The following is a 13,392-nucleotide window of genomic DNA, read 5'->3' as shown; positions in this document are numbered from 1 at the left end:
GCGTCCGGGCCCGCGGCTGGGCCTCATGCCCTTAGGCCAACCTGCCCCACATCTCACCACTATCACCAGCCTGCCCCACATCCCATCCACCCACCCCAGCTCACACCCACCTGCCCCACATCGCACTAACCTGCCCAGATCATGCCTACCTGCCCTACACCACATCAGCCTCCCCCACAAAAGACCAACCTGCCCCATAACAGATCAACCTTTCCAACATTATGCCAACCAACTCAACATCGCACCAACCCATCCCACTCCACACCAGCCCATCCCACATCAGACCAGCCCACCTCACGCCACGCCAACCCTGATGCCAGCCATCCCCTCAGCACCTACCTCCATCCCACCTCACCCAGGCAACAGCCACCCTGGCCAGAAGGACCATCCCCACTCATGGTGGCATCATCCCCACATACCACGCAGCACTGGGAGTGCCAGTCCTGTCCCCGTGCCCCACGGGGGCCACCTGTCCCCACAGCACCCTGCAGCACCTGCCCAGCGTAGGTGGCTGCACTGGAGGTGCTTGTCCCCATCTCACTGCCGGGGACCAACACAGGCTGTGCCAAAACACCTGTCTCTGTACCGCTGGGAACGCCCATCCTGCCGCCCCAGCAGCAGCGCTGGGAACGCCTGTCCATGCCACGTGCTGCAGCACTGGAAATGCCTGTTCCCACCGGGCTGGGCGGCTCTGGAAGGTTTGAGTGTGGCACAAAGTGCTGGGAAGCCCTGTCCTTCTCTCCTCTTCTCCTCTCCCCCTGTCTTCCTCACCTCCTGTCCTCAGTCCCGAGCAGCGCCCATGCCATGATGACCATCCCTGCTGGAAGCCCACCAAGCCTTTGTTCACTTGCAGTACTCACGGTTTTGCAATATTCATGCTATGGTGGTGTGCATTGTACTGGCATCGTCTTCAGACTGCATTTTTGTGGGTATTCATTATTAAAAATACCCCAAAAAAAGAGGAAGAATAATGAAAACTGGAGTAGAAAGTCAAGTTTTCTGGAGTTCGATGGCCATCCTTGCAGAAGTCACCCTCTTTAGTCCTCCTCATCCCCTTGCAGCTGCTCACCATGGTCTCCCTTTCTCCCAAGTACTTCCTAGGTGTTGAAATGGAGCTGCCAAACTTTTTCCCCCAGTAATTCCCTGTTTTACCACAGAGTGACATGTCTGTGGACCTTTTTCACCAAATTGTGTGATTCTATATGTTGGCACCCAATGAATACAATACAAAAAATGAGTTTAGGTTTTGGGCATCGTGAACATAGAGTTCTCTTTTGAGTTCTGGATGTTACTAGGTCTGATCAGGAAAATTATTTCAAATTATTTTTTTGGAAGATCGCCTGAGAACCAGTGCATCTCCATTTTTTTCTTCTGATTAAGAAAACCAAACTACTATTTCAGTACTTTCAATAGCAAGCATGCTATTTTCATGCATCCAGACCCCTAAGCCACGTTGTTGAGATCAGGAGGTTCAAACGTAGTAATTTTGGACCTGTTGTATCAGTTTGATTCATGTCCTGGTTTCTGGTTCATTACAGTACATGTGCTCCTTCCTTTTGAACTGTCATCTTCACCTTGGAGGATCAGAACTTGCTTTTTAAGATGAAATCTGGGGGTTTTTTTGCCCAAGGTTTGAAAAATACATTTGGAATGACAAAAATGATCTTAACATCAAGAGATTTACGAATACTTTCTGAACTTGAAACTCTTTAGGTATGCTTCCTCCAGTGAGGAAAACTAATTCTAGCTCAGAATTATATGTAAAATCAGAGAGGATCACAGCTTTAAGAACAGTTGTTCCTAAGATAAATCACTAAAAACAGCTGATGGAAACAGCATGAAGATGCCACTGCTAGCGTGCCCAAAACATCAAAGGGTTTAAAAAAAAAATCAGTCGTCAGATGATACGTGCTTTTTCTGTGACTAACTTTCCCCTGCTCCTTCACCTTCCCCTTCCAAAAGAAGCATGTTAACAACATAATTCTCATCCTAAATCCAAAACACAACACTAAAGCAGCTACTAGGAAGAAAATTAACTCTATCCCAGCCAAAACCAGGACACTAACTTCTATTGATTTGGTGAATTTAAAGTCCATACGACACTGCTGTACAGGATTCTCCTATTTTTCATCATTTCCACAGAAGCAGATGACAATCTCAAAATTTTCTTAAAATACTGATGCTTAGAAAAGTCAAATGAGTTATTTAACATAGCAGCTTGCATTCCGTGTATATGGAGATTGCATTTAATTTGCTGGTTAATGCAGACTGAGAGCTCTAACCCGTAATTCAGGGACTAAAAAGCAAAATTTGACCCAGAGGAAAATTCAAATATGACCCCAAATCCCATGTGGATTCATTAATGATTTTGTAGCAGTGGAAGTGATACAGCCCCAAAGAAGTCCCTGCAGATTTCCAGCTCATGCTAGTTAAGATTTTGGCCTCATATTCTAAATATCAAACTTATCTTTGCTTTTTGCTGTCTTAGCCTGACAAGGAACCATTTGCAAGGGCATTATAAAATGAGGAGTTTCTAGGGATAGTGTTTCAGTTTTACATTTGATTTTCAGGAGCTTTGAGAGGTTAAGTCCATGCCTTGCGTAGTTCACCACACCGACCATTCAACATGATGAGAGCTATTCAATAACCCAGAGAGTGCCTGAATTTGAACAAAATAATCATCCCTTTTGGGCTTAAAATAGGTAGTTCATTAATAAGGAATGGTGAATTCTTTTAATCAGAGTATTTGCAAGCTGCAGCCAAGGAGTGACTTCTTTCATCCCTGGTTTATGAACAATCACTCGAAGCAGGAATGCTGGAGCAGCACTGCCGATCCCAGCTGCATACGTGGCATTATGTAGAACCCTGTGTAATTGACTGATGCCCTAGGAAACAGTCATTTGTATTTTTTAACCACATAAAAAGGCTGGCATTACCTGTCTGCATCGTTTTGAAGATCACAGCATGTGCTTTATTATGTCCCCAATTATGTTCTTGTGGCTGATTATCATCAAAGATGAAATTCCCACGGCTTCAACAAGTGCACAGATGCACGCAGTACTTCCACCTCCCTGACCTGCCCATCTGCCCAATCTGAGTAGTGTGGCTGATACTCCATCCAGAGGGACCTTGACAGGCTGGAGAGGTGGGTACAAATGAACCTCATGAGGTTCACCAAGGCCAAGTGCAAGGTCCTACACCTGGGTTGGGGCAATCCCAAGCAGAAACACAGGCTGGGCAGAGAATGGATTGAGAACAGCCCTGAGAAGGACTTGGCGGTGCTGGTGGGTGAAAAATTGAATACAACCCGTCAATGTGCACTCACACCTAGAAAGCCAACCAAATCCTGGGCTACATCCCCAGCAGCGTGGCCAGCAGGGCAAGGGAGGGGGTTCTGCCCCTCTGCTGAGACACCCCCCCCCCCACAGCGCTGCATCCAGCTCGGGGGTCCTCAGCATCAGAAGGACACGGACCTGTTGGAGCGGGCCCAGAGGAGGCCACGGAGATGGTCAGAGGGCTGGAGCCCCTCTGCTGTGGGGACAGGCTGGGAGAGCTGGGGCTGTGCAGCCTGGGGAGGAGAAGGCTCCAGGGAGATCTTAGAGCAGCTCCCAGTGCCTGGAAGGGCCGACAAAAGTTGGAGAGGGACTTTTTACAAGGGCCTATAGTGAAGGAACAAGGAGGAATGGCTTTAAATGGAAAGAAGGAAGATTTAGTATGTCAGTATTAAAGAGGGCTTACAAGAAAAAATGGGGACACACTTTTTAGTAGGCACTGCAGTGACAATACAAGGAGGAATGGCTTTAAACTGGAAGAGGGTGGGTTTAGATCAGATATGAGGAAGAAACCCTTCCCCGTGAGGGCGGCGAGGCGCTGGCCCAGGCTGCCCAGAGCAGCTGTGGGTGCCCCATCCCTGGCAGGGCTCAAGGCCAGGCTGGACGGGGCTGGGAGCAGCCTGGGCTGGGGGGAGGGGGCCCTGCCCCTGGCCGGGGGTGGGACTGGGTGGTCCTGAAGGTCCCTTCCAACCCAAACCATTCTGTGATTCTAAGACCTTCAAGTTTTCTTCAAGTGAATCCAACAGGCAAACAGGAAAAAAAAAGTTTTCAAAAATATTATCTGATTACTGAGCATGTCTTGTGTTCACATGTGGTCTAAACTCACGTCAGCAGCACCTCGCTTTGACATCATGGAAAACCAGAAGCAGTTTCTTCTGGATGTTTTTTGTGGAAAGCAAAGCCAGAAAATAGTTAAAATTATTAACAGAATTTCAAAATGCAATTTTAACATAATAAAGTGAATAGTCTTGCAGAATACAGCATATTTTTTAAAACTCTCTGGAGAAAGCTGGATGAAATACCACTCAGGATTTGTCAGAAATGCCATTTGAAAACTTAAATGCCATTTTTCTTGAAGCACTATTGTATCAGCATTCTTTCTGCTTGGTGGCACTAAACTTGAGACATATGGACTAGTGTCCTTTCACATGACGTGTGGTAGAGAGATACTGCCTGCAGGTCATTACGGAAATTATTTAATGGACTTTATTGCAAGTTTTGGCATGCCAGAAGCTTTGGGAAAGGAGCCAATGACCTTGTCGTTAATGGTAACTCCTACTGCTGTCACAGATTGGGTCAAACATGCTTCTTATTGGGGTATGAGATCATTGCAAAGTCACCCAAATGAGCAAACATCACTGATGGATTCAAGTATTCCAAGTGCAGAGCAAAATACTTCATGTTTGTAAGCTATTTAAAGAAGAGGAAAAAGCGGCATTTGGCCACTGAATACCTATTAAATAATGCTATTTACAGCACAGATGTGGGGGTTAAAAGAGTTTGTTTAGCTTTGCCTTTAGAGAGCTCAAGCTCAAGGAACAGAAACTAACAAAAGACGTAAGTAACACTGGGCTTGTGGGTGCTAAACCCTGGACTCTTTTCCGTCCAAGGTATTTCTGAGTGTCTGTAATTCTAGTTGCAGGTGAAGGTTTGTTCTGTCCCCAGAGGCTGTTTTAAACTGCTGTAAGACACTCGCAGCTACCTAAGACTTTCTAGTCATCTCTATGCAATATCTTACAGGCTCACAGTGAAAAGCACAATAGAAGTCAGATCTTTTTGCTATGAAGGCCCTTGGATTTGAACTAATAGCAAGGTAAATCTGTGAGCATCAGCTGAAAGGCCACTAAGATATCAGCTGGTACTATAGAAGTACTGGTCTGCATGAAGATGTTTAGAAAAATGCTGAAAATGGGCTCAGGTTATACCACATTAAAGTCCTGGGGGTGGTAGGGTGGGGGTGGGGGGGCGTTATTAATTTGGAAGTAAATTTGCTGGTTTTTACACTTCACCATCTCTATCAGCTGCATAAATGGTTTCGTTAATAGATTTCATAAATTTATCAGAAGTTTCCTGAGTGTCCCAAAATACAGATAAACCCTACCTCAGATAGAGAGATTTCATTGTATTTTTGACACATCATCAAGCTGTTCTGGTCACGTTATGTGCATAGAGGAAATCCCCTTTCAGTAGAAGACATCTTCAAATCAGCTCACAACCATTAGACAACTTTCACAGAAGACATGGAAGGGGATTCTTTGTGCTTCAGAGAGCAAATCATGCTTAGAATATTTATTATTATCCTGGTGCATCGAAGAGCTATTATTTTAATGGAAAACCCTCTTTCTCAGACTCAAACATATATTTTAAGCACATTCTTTAAATGAGATCGGGAAACAAAACATATTTTAAATGAGATACAGTCACGGAGACCAGCAGCACTATCTCAGAACAAGGTGATCTGCACATCAGCTTTTACAAACCAGCTTTATTCTCATGCCAATTAGGTTGTACAAGTAGTAATTGGTAAAGTTGGTAATTTCTTTAGGCGCCGAGTGTCTTTTTGCCATGTGGACTTTGGTGTTTGGCACCTGGGCTCTTCCCTGTCAGTCTTCATAGCACAGTTGCAAAATACAGAGCAACAGCCCATAAAATAAACCTAATTTCTGGAAATCACTTATTGCTTTAAACCAGATTGCTTTAAAACCACGCGTATATTATTGCTTTGAAGCCTTTGATACACTAAAACACTGTGGTTTGTGGGAAGGGATGTTTGTTTTGCTGGTTTTTCTGAGTAGCTTGAGAAATGTGTTGGTAGACTGAAGTCACCCGACTGAGATAGGCTGCTCTCACATGCACTGAAGTCAACAGATTACATTTAAGCATCTTTGGTGGGGTTTTGATCAAGCTTATGGTGAGGGTTTACATAAAAAACACTTCATCAGGTTATGCTGGCTTGGGATGAGGTTCACCAACTGGTCAAGACACCATGATGCAATTCAGTTCAGCGACAAATGCTGCTGTAGCAGTCATACCTGAATTAGCCCTGATACGCTTTTTTTCAATCTTTTCTCACCAAACTGTGATGAAGTCAATCTGTTCCAACCTTTTTAACTATCCTCAAAGTTTCTCACTAATAGCAAATCCAAGTTTTTCTTCTGCTGCTTTCAAATCTGTTTGTTACTTGTCTTATTTTCAGGGAATGATGGATGCGTGGATCTAATATACTGGCAAACTTTAAGGTTATTGCACTCAGTTTTGCTACAGGAATCTCACCCACCGGTTATAGTGTGACCGGGGTATGTGAATCTGATTTTTTTTCTTTGGAAAAGGTATTTGAGCATGTTTACTCCTGCAAGAGGGTTGCCAATTAGTTTAGGAGTTGTTTGAAATAGCTTGTTGAAAAATCTAAACAAAAGCTTACTGTCCAAAAGAGCTGGAGGGGCGTCAAGTGGCAGGAGGTTGTAAAAACTGCCTTCAGAGGGATGTTATTACTTCATCACTGTGGCCATAAAGAAAAGCTTTTACCAGGAAGGTTAACAAGTTCAATAAATGTTCAAAGAACCTCACAAAAGCTTCTCAGTTTGGAAAAAACATGAGCTATTTCTTGATGCCTTATGTTTTGAATGTGGTAAAAGAGAACTGTTGTCACACAAAGTCATGCTGTGATCTTCCCAGGTTTCACAAGCGAGGCAGAATCAGGCCAAGATAGTTTGGGATGAGGATGTTTTAAAATGCCTCCTGGAAATGGCCTTTGGGATTAAAGCCATGAGCCCGCCATGTGCTTACACAGGGACACGTGTGCATTCAACACAGTTTTTTGTTTTGTGGGGACTACACATGAGCTTTGAGTGAGGGAGTACTTGCATCCTGCTTAATCAAGGCTTGGCAAAGTGCTGTTTTGCCCTTTGAACTGTTGTTGCAATAGTTGGGAAAATGCTATTTTGGATCAGATATCAAACCAAAACCCCAAGTCATTAAACATGCTCTAGAATGGAAGATGCTATACAATTATATGTGATTACTGAATGAACGTGCTTCCTAAGTGAACAGAGGCAGCCAAACCAATTCATTTAACCATACAAACAATGAACTAAAAGGCAGAGCCAGGGGAAAAAAAGAAAAAAATAAAAAGAAAAAAAAAAGATTAATCAGCTTGGGATAAGGCATAGTATTTTCCAATATTTCCCCCCCCCCCCCCCCCAGTTTTCAGCTAGTTATAGAAGGCCATATCAGTACTCACTGCTTTGGGATCCCACCAGACACAAATGTTGCAGGTCTTAGCTTATGTAGTACAGTGTTGATCATCCTGAGGACTGTTCTAGAGGTGTGCTGATAATAGTGGGCCAACTCTGAAACTCCCTGTTCTAATACATATGCTTTGTCTGCTGTTGATGACGCTTCTTGGACTGGTGACAACATGTCTACGTCTTCTGTGGTTTTGTCTTTTTAAATTATAGGAGTTGGAAAAGAAATGAGAAAATCTGTTATAGGATCATACATTGAGGTGAAGTGTTAGCCTCTGCTAGCTTAAGCACGTGGCACAAAAATAGCTCAAATGCTATTTTCCCTTGGGATCATTATTCTTTAATAGAAAGTTTCAGTGTATCTGACTTTGAGGGAAGACAAGTGATTGCTCTGGAGAAGGAACTGACAACAGGCAACCTTTTTTGCTCTGAAAGTAATTCTACAACCTCAGATCAGCCTCTAAAACATCTTTTATGTCAGAAAAATTAAATCAGTTACAGCTTTCTGCTTGCTCACAAGACACTAACTTTGCACAGGACCATCCACACCAAAGCAGCTCAGTAGCCTTTTAGCACATGTGGTCCATCACACCCACCCACCTCAAAGCGATCATTACCAGTCACTCACTCTCACTGGAGTCTACATTGAAAGCCCATGTATATCAACCAGAAGATGGCTTCTGATTTCAGTGGAGCATACACTGAGGCCAAAGGCTGGTGGTTCACCACTGAATAAGCACTGGGTTTGCAAGTGGTTGCAAGGACTGTCTTCCAAGGAACAGGCAAAAGTCATAAGCTCCTGTAGAGGTACGGTCATGAAATATCCCTTGCCACATTGCCCAAAGTCCTTGAAGGAAATTGGTCTCGGAATTCTGCTTGACTTAAAGTCCCTCCTTTTACTGCATCTGCATTTTCAACTTACAGAGGTGGTATTATGATTTCCTCACTTAATCTGATGTGTAACGGTTGTGCTTTCCACCCCAGAAGTGGTTGCATTTCACCAGTGGACAAAGTAAACCCTTCTGTAGAATATTTATAGAGATATTTAAGGCCCTTTGAATGGAAAGCCTCTGGAGGATGATCTGTTAATGAGTATGAAAGCTAAGCATACATAAGGAGAAAAAATATCAATATACACATTGGCTGGGAGCCCACTGGCTGTGAAGCCTCCCAGGACAGTATTTGTACCGAAACCTTGTACACTAATTGGCTATAAGTGCCTCCAGGACAACATAGTGCTGTTACACCAAATCATCAAGACTTTCTTGATCTTTGACTTACTAGGTACTATTTGTAGGTCACAACATTTTGACTGACTCTTCACTGATGAAACCTGTGCATCCATTTAGAAAGAATTTGTTGGAGGGGACATCCAGGCCCTCTGATGTGACAAGGAGGGAAAATGGATGGGTACTACGATTACTGCTGATGTACAACATATTTAGATATGATACCTGACATCCACTCCCTCCAACCAGTCATACAGGACAGCTATATGCAACTTCCTAACCCTCCTGTCAGTCCAGGTTGGATGGGGCTTTGAGCAACCTGGTCTAGCAGAAGGCACAGGAGGGATGGACCTAGACAATCATGAAGGTCCCAAACCATTCCGTGATTCTATGCTTCTATGATTCATTGAGTGTCTGAAGACACTCCGCAGCCCAGTCACTTGGTCAGGCATAAAACTGTGGTCAGGATGGTAGTTGTTGTGGTTTAACCCCAGCCAGTAATCAGGTGCCACGCAGACACTCACTCACTCCGCCCTCACCCAAGGGAGTGGGGAGGAGAACTGGAAAGCAATGCAAAACTTGATGGTTGGGACAAGAACAGTTTAACCATTTTGATAAAATGAAAACAAAAGAACAATAATCATAACAGTTATAATGAAAAGGAGGGAGAAGGGGAGAGGACCAAAATCCAAAGGGAAGGGAGAAAAGAAAGCCAGCAATGCACAATGCAATTGCTCACCACCCACTGACCAATGCCCAGCCAGTCCCCGAGCAACGATCGGCAGCCCTGGCCAACCCCGCTCCAGTTTATATATTGAACATGATGTCCCATGGTATGGAATAACCCTTTGGCTAGTTCGGGTCATCTGTTCTGGCTGGGTCACTTCCCAGTTTCCCGTGTCCTTCCAGCCCTCTCCCTAGCAGAGCCGAAGAAACAAAAAAGTCTTTGACCACCCTGTTCCCACACCAAATCCCAAACACAGCACTGCACTAGCCACCAAGAATAAAAACAACTCTATCCCAGCTGAAACCAGGACAGTGGTCCATGTCTCTTCATGCTCTGTTGGAATTAAAGGCTTGAGGTGGAAAAGCTCAGCTGACAGTACAGAAAATGGGCAACAGCTTGATGGCAGGCAGCTATTGGCGTCTACAGCAAACTCTAGTCAGAGAATTTAGTGTTTGGAGAGCTGAGCTAGTTTCTCTAAAACTCATACTTTCAGGGTGGGACAATAGAAATAAATGTCAGTCCAGCTCTTTCTGATGCCTTGGAGAAGGTTATTACACAGCAATGTTTGTATTAAGGAATCTACAATAAGTGTTTTCGGGATGCCGTGCAGTGGGAACATGGGCTCTTGGCACAGAGGCTAATATTTGGCTTGGTCACACACAACAGGAGGACCATCCTGCACCGTGTAACCTCAACCAACGCACAGCAGAGAAGCACAGAGCAAAGCCAGGGACTAGTTTGGGAAAAACTGATGTGTGATCAGCTAGCAAGGATGGATCAGATCTGGGAGAAACCGGGGAACCAGTCAATGATCAGACCATGGATGGAATTCAAATTCCCACCAGGCTTCTCTTATAGCTTGTTATAGCCTGTTAAAACATCCTGACCGCCAAGTTTCCCAGCACAGAAGAAAAGATAATCCCAAAGCAGAGTAGAGAAAGCTCCGCATTGGCATTTTTCTTCCTGCCCTTCCACCTGCAAAAGGTGGTCCCTTGAACCCCTGGCAGAAGTAGGCAAAAAAATGCCCAATTTTGTGATGGTTCAGATTTTCCTTTAGAGGGAAAAACCTAATTTAACTGAGTTGTTGCCAAATAATACCATTTTCCTGAGGATCATTTTACAGCATGAAGCTTAGAAGGATTTGCACGGTAGAAATTCATTTGTTATTCTATGTGGTACTGCTACTTGGGTTAAAGTGACAAAATATTCATGTAGTGGGTAATGCATCCATTTCTGCTCTGTGCCTCCTCCTCGTACAAGGCCGTTCCAGTCCAGGTTAGTGGTTTCTCAGCATTGCTACTGGGCATTTCCCCAAAATGCTTTCGGTTTTTTCTTATCACGGAGTTACTAACAGGGACCTCATGAGGGCAGCATGTCCTCTCTTTTTCTTTTTTCCACCTCTTTCCTTAACACTGCTCTGCTTCCAGACCGAGTCAAAAAAAGAGCTGTGTATGCACTACAAAGGGCACTAAGCTGCTTTAATTAATGAGGGTCTCAAAGGCAAGCTGGTGATATCCCACTCGCAACACGCTGGTGCTATACAAATTACTGCTGCCCTGCTTTGCAGATAGGGAAAAAGCAGCTAAGTAAACCCACGTAACATGCTCAGAATGCCCTGACTGGCAATCAAGGAAGGAATAATCATTGCAGGTGGCTTGCACCCAACTGCCATGCTTTGTCCGTAAATTTAGTCATGCACCCTTTTGTTCCAGTTCCGTTTGCTGGAGGGAGAGCTCTGATTTGAGGCAAAGGAGACAAAACAGGACAGAAACTATGTCTATGTGTGAGGAAGAAGAGGTGACATTGGCAAGGTCCCTCTTCTAGCCTGTACAGAGGCACAAAACCAGGTTGAAAGCCCCCAAGCTACTTTCCTTCCCTTTTTAACAGGTAAGTTTGAGAGCCAAACCCCAGCAAGAAGGGAAGGGAAATGCATCTGTCAGGAAAGGGCAAGTAAGGGAGTGCGAGAAGACTGAAACCAGAAAGGGCTGATACAGCCCAGTGCAGAAGAAGGGACAAATTTATCAAGACTCTTGCAGGCATAATGAGGAATGTTAGGATGACGGGGAGATCTCAAAGCACTGGAGAAGCTCAAATGTACTTAGTATCAAGCTAAACAACTGCAGAGGAAGGGGGGAGGTTGCTGAGCTAAGGCAAGACAGGGCCACAGGAAAGCAAAGATGTCCGTTTCTCAGAAGAGACTGTCAGAACGATTTTGCGAGGGCTGGTCTGTCATGGGCAGGAGCCTACCTCTTGTTATGGCCAAGGGAAGACAGCAAGATAACAAGACAGCAAGAATATAGCCATATCATCCTGACACTGTCCCAGCAACAAGTAGTGTGGTCATCACTTAGAGGTGACAACTTGAGCTTCAGTTAACATTTAGGTTATTTTACAATATGATCTCTTTCGCTCTGGATGCTGGCAGCCCCTCCCCAAGAAGCCTCTATGTTACATAGTCAAGGGCATGAGTAGGAAAACGTAGGTGCACGGGGAGGTACCTACAGTACCAGGACACCCTCAGTGAGTCTTCTGCTAAATCAAAATCATTAAACACACCACAAGCCAGAGATGAATTCACTCCTATGCTCCTAAGATTAGCAAGCGAAGGGAAAACCAACTGCAGAAAAACAGCTTGGAAGGAGTCATTTGTCCATGAGGTCAGCTTGGAAGGGTAGTTGAAACTTCTGTGAGACTACCATGTCCTGGGCTGGTACCTTGGGCACAAAATAAGATCAAAGGAAAAGTCCCCTCTTATAGACCGGTGGTAAGTAGGTAGGAAAGAACAATACTCAACAGCAATCTTAATTAATGGGACTTCCAGCACAGCCAGGAGTTTTGGGCAGAACTGGTTCAACCTTGCAGTATGGACAATTACAGGACATTTGTTAGTGCAGCACTTTGCAGGAATGGATCCTTTCTCCTTCCTCTGCTTTGCATGCAGCAGCTGTGCTGATATAAAACTTGTTAATTGAAAAAATTGCTTAGGAAAAAGCTTTGCAAGAGCTGACCTCCTCCCATTTGTGCCAAAGGTGGTTTCTAGTGACTTGTCCAGTCAAACTGTCAGAAGTAGTTTGGGCTTTTCTCGCCACGCACTTCCAGACAAGTCACTGGAAACCCAGCCTTAATGTTTGCTGGCAGAAGACAGGACCAGATCAATTCTACTAGGGGTGAGGAAAAGGGGGAACAAGCAACACACCAGGTTTATCTTCTGGAGCAGGAGACTTTCAAACTCCACCGGCCAAGCCTCAAAAAGGCAAAATACAAGTTTGGCTTTCACCTTGACAAGCAGCAGCAGCCGCCTGTGAAAGTCAGCCAGCATTGATGGACCACTTCCATAGCTCACAGGCCAGCCCCAGCCCCAACAGACAGCAGGTTAAACCCTCGCTTCTTACTAAAAGAGCCCACATGAACAGCAATGTGTGCTATTTCTGGAGCACTTTGCACCGCCAGTAGTAGAAGGCTGGGGGCTCTGACAAGTGCTGGAAGGATTTCCTCAGCCAAAGGCCAGGGATGCAATCCAGCCCTGTGCACTAGGCAGCAACAAAATCCAAAATAATTTGCCAAAAGGTGCAGGAGGGCATGAACTTTCTGCATCTGCTTAGTAAAGGAGGTCTATAGACATAAGCTGCTTTAGCTCCTTATACACTCACAGGCAAAAACCCACCCTTAAACCTTAAAGATTTGCTTAGCCTATCCTGCACATCCCATGCAGGGACAGTGCAGATCAGCATGGGTCTGCTTTTGGACAGTTTTCTCCCCATGAAAGCCAAGGCACAGCTGCAAACACACAACACAAACAACTGCTGTAACATGAACCCAGCCACACACCCCTGCAGCACCAGAGAGACCAAAGCAGCCCA

This window comes from Falco biarmicus, chromosome 2, assembly GCF_023638135.1.
Source record: "Falco biarmicus isolate bFalBia1 chromosome 2, bFalBia1.pri, whole genome shotgun sequence".
Lineage (NCBI taxonomy): Eukaryota > Metazoa > Chordata > Aves > Falconiformes > Falconidae > Falco > Falco biarmicus.
This window is presented reverse-complemented; position numbering follows the sequence as displayed.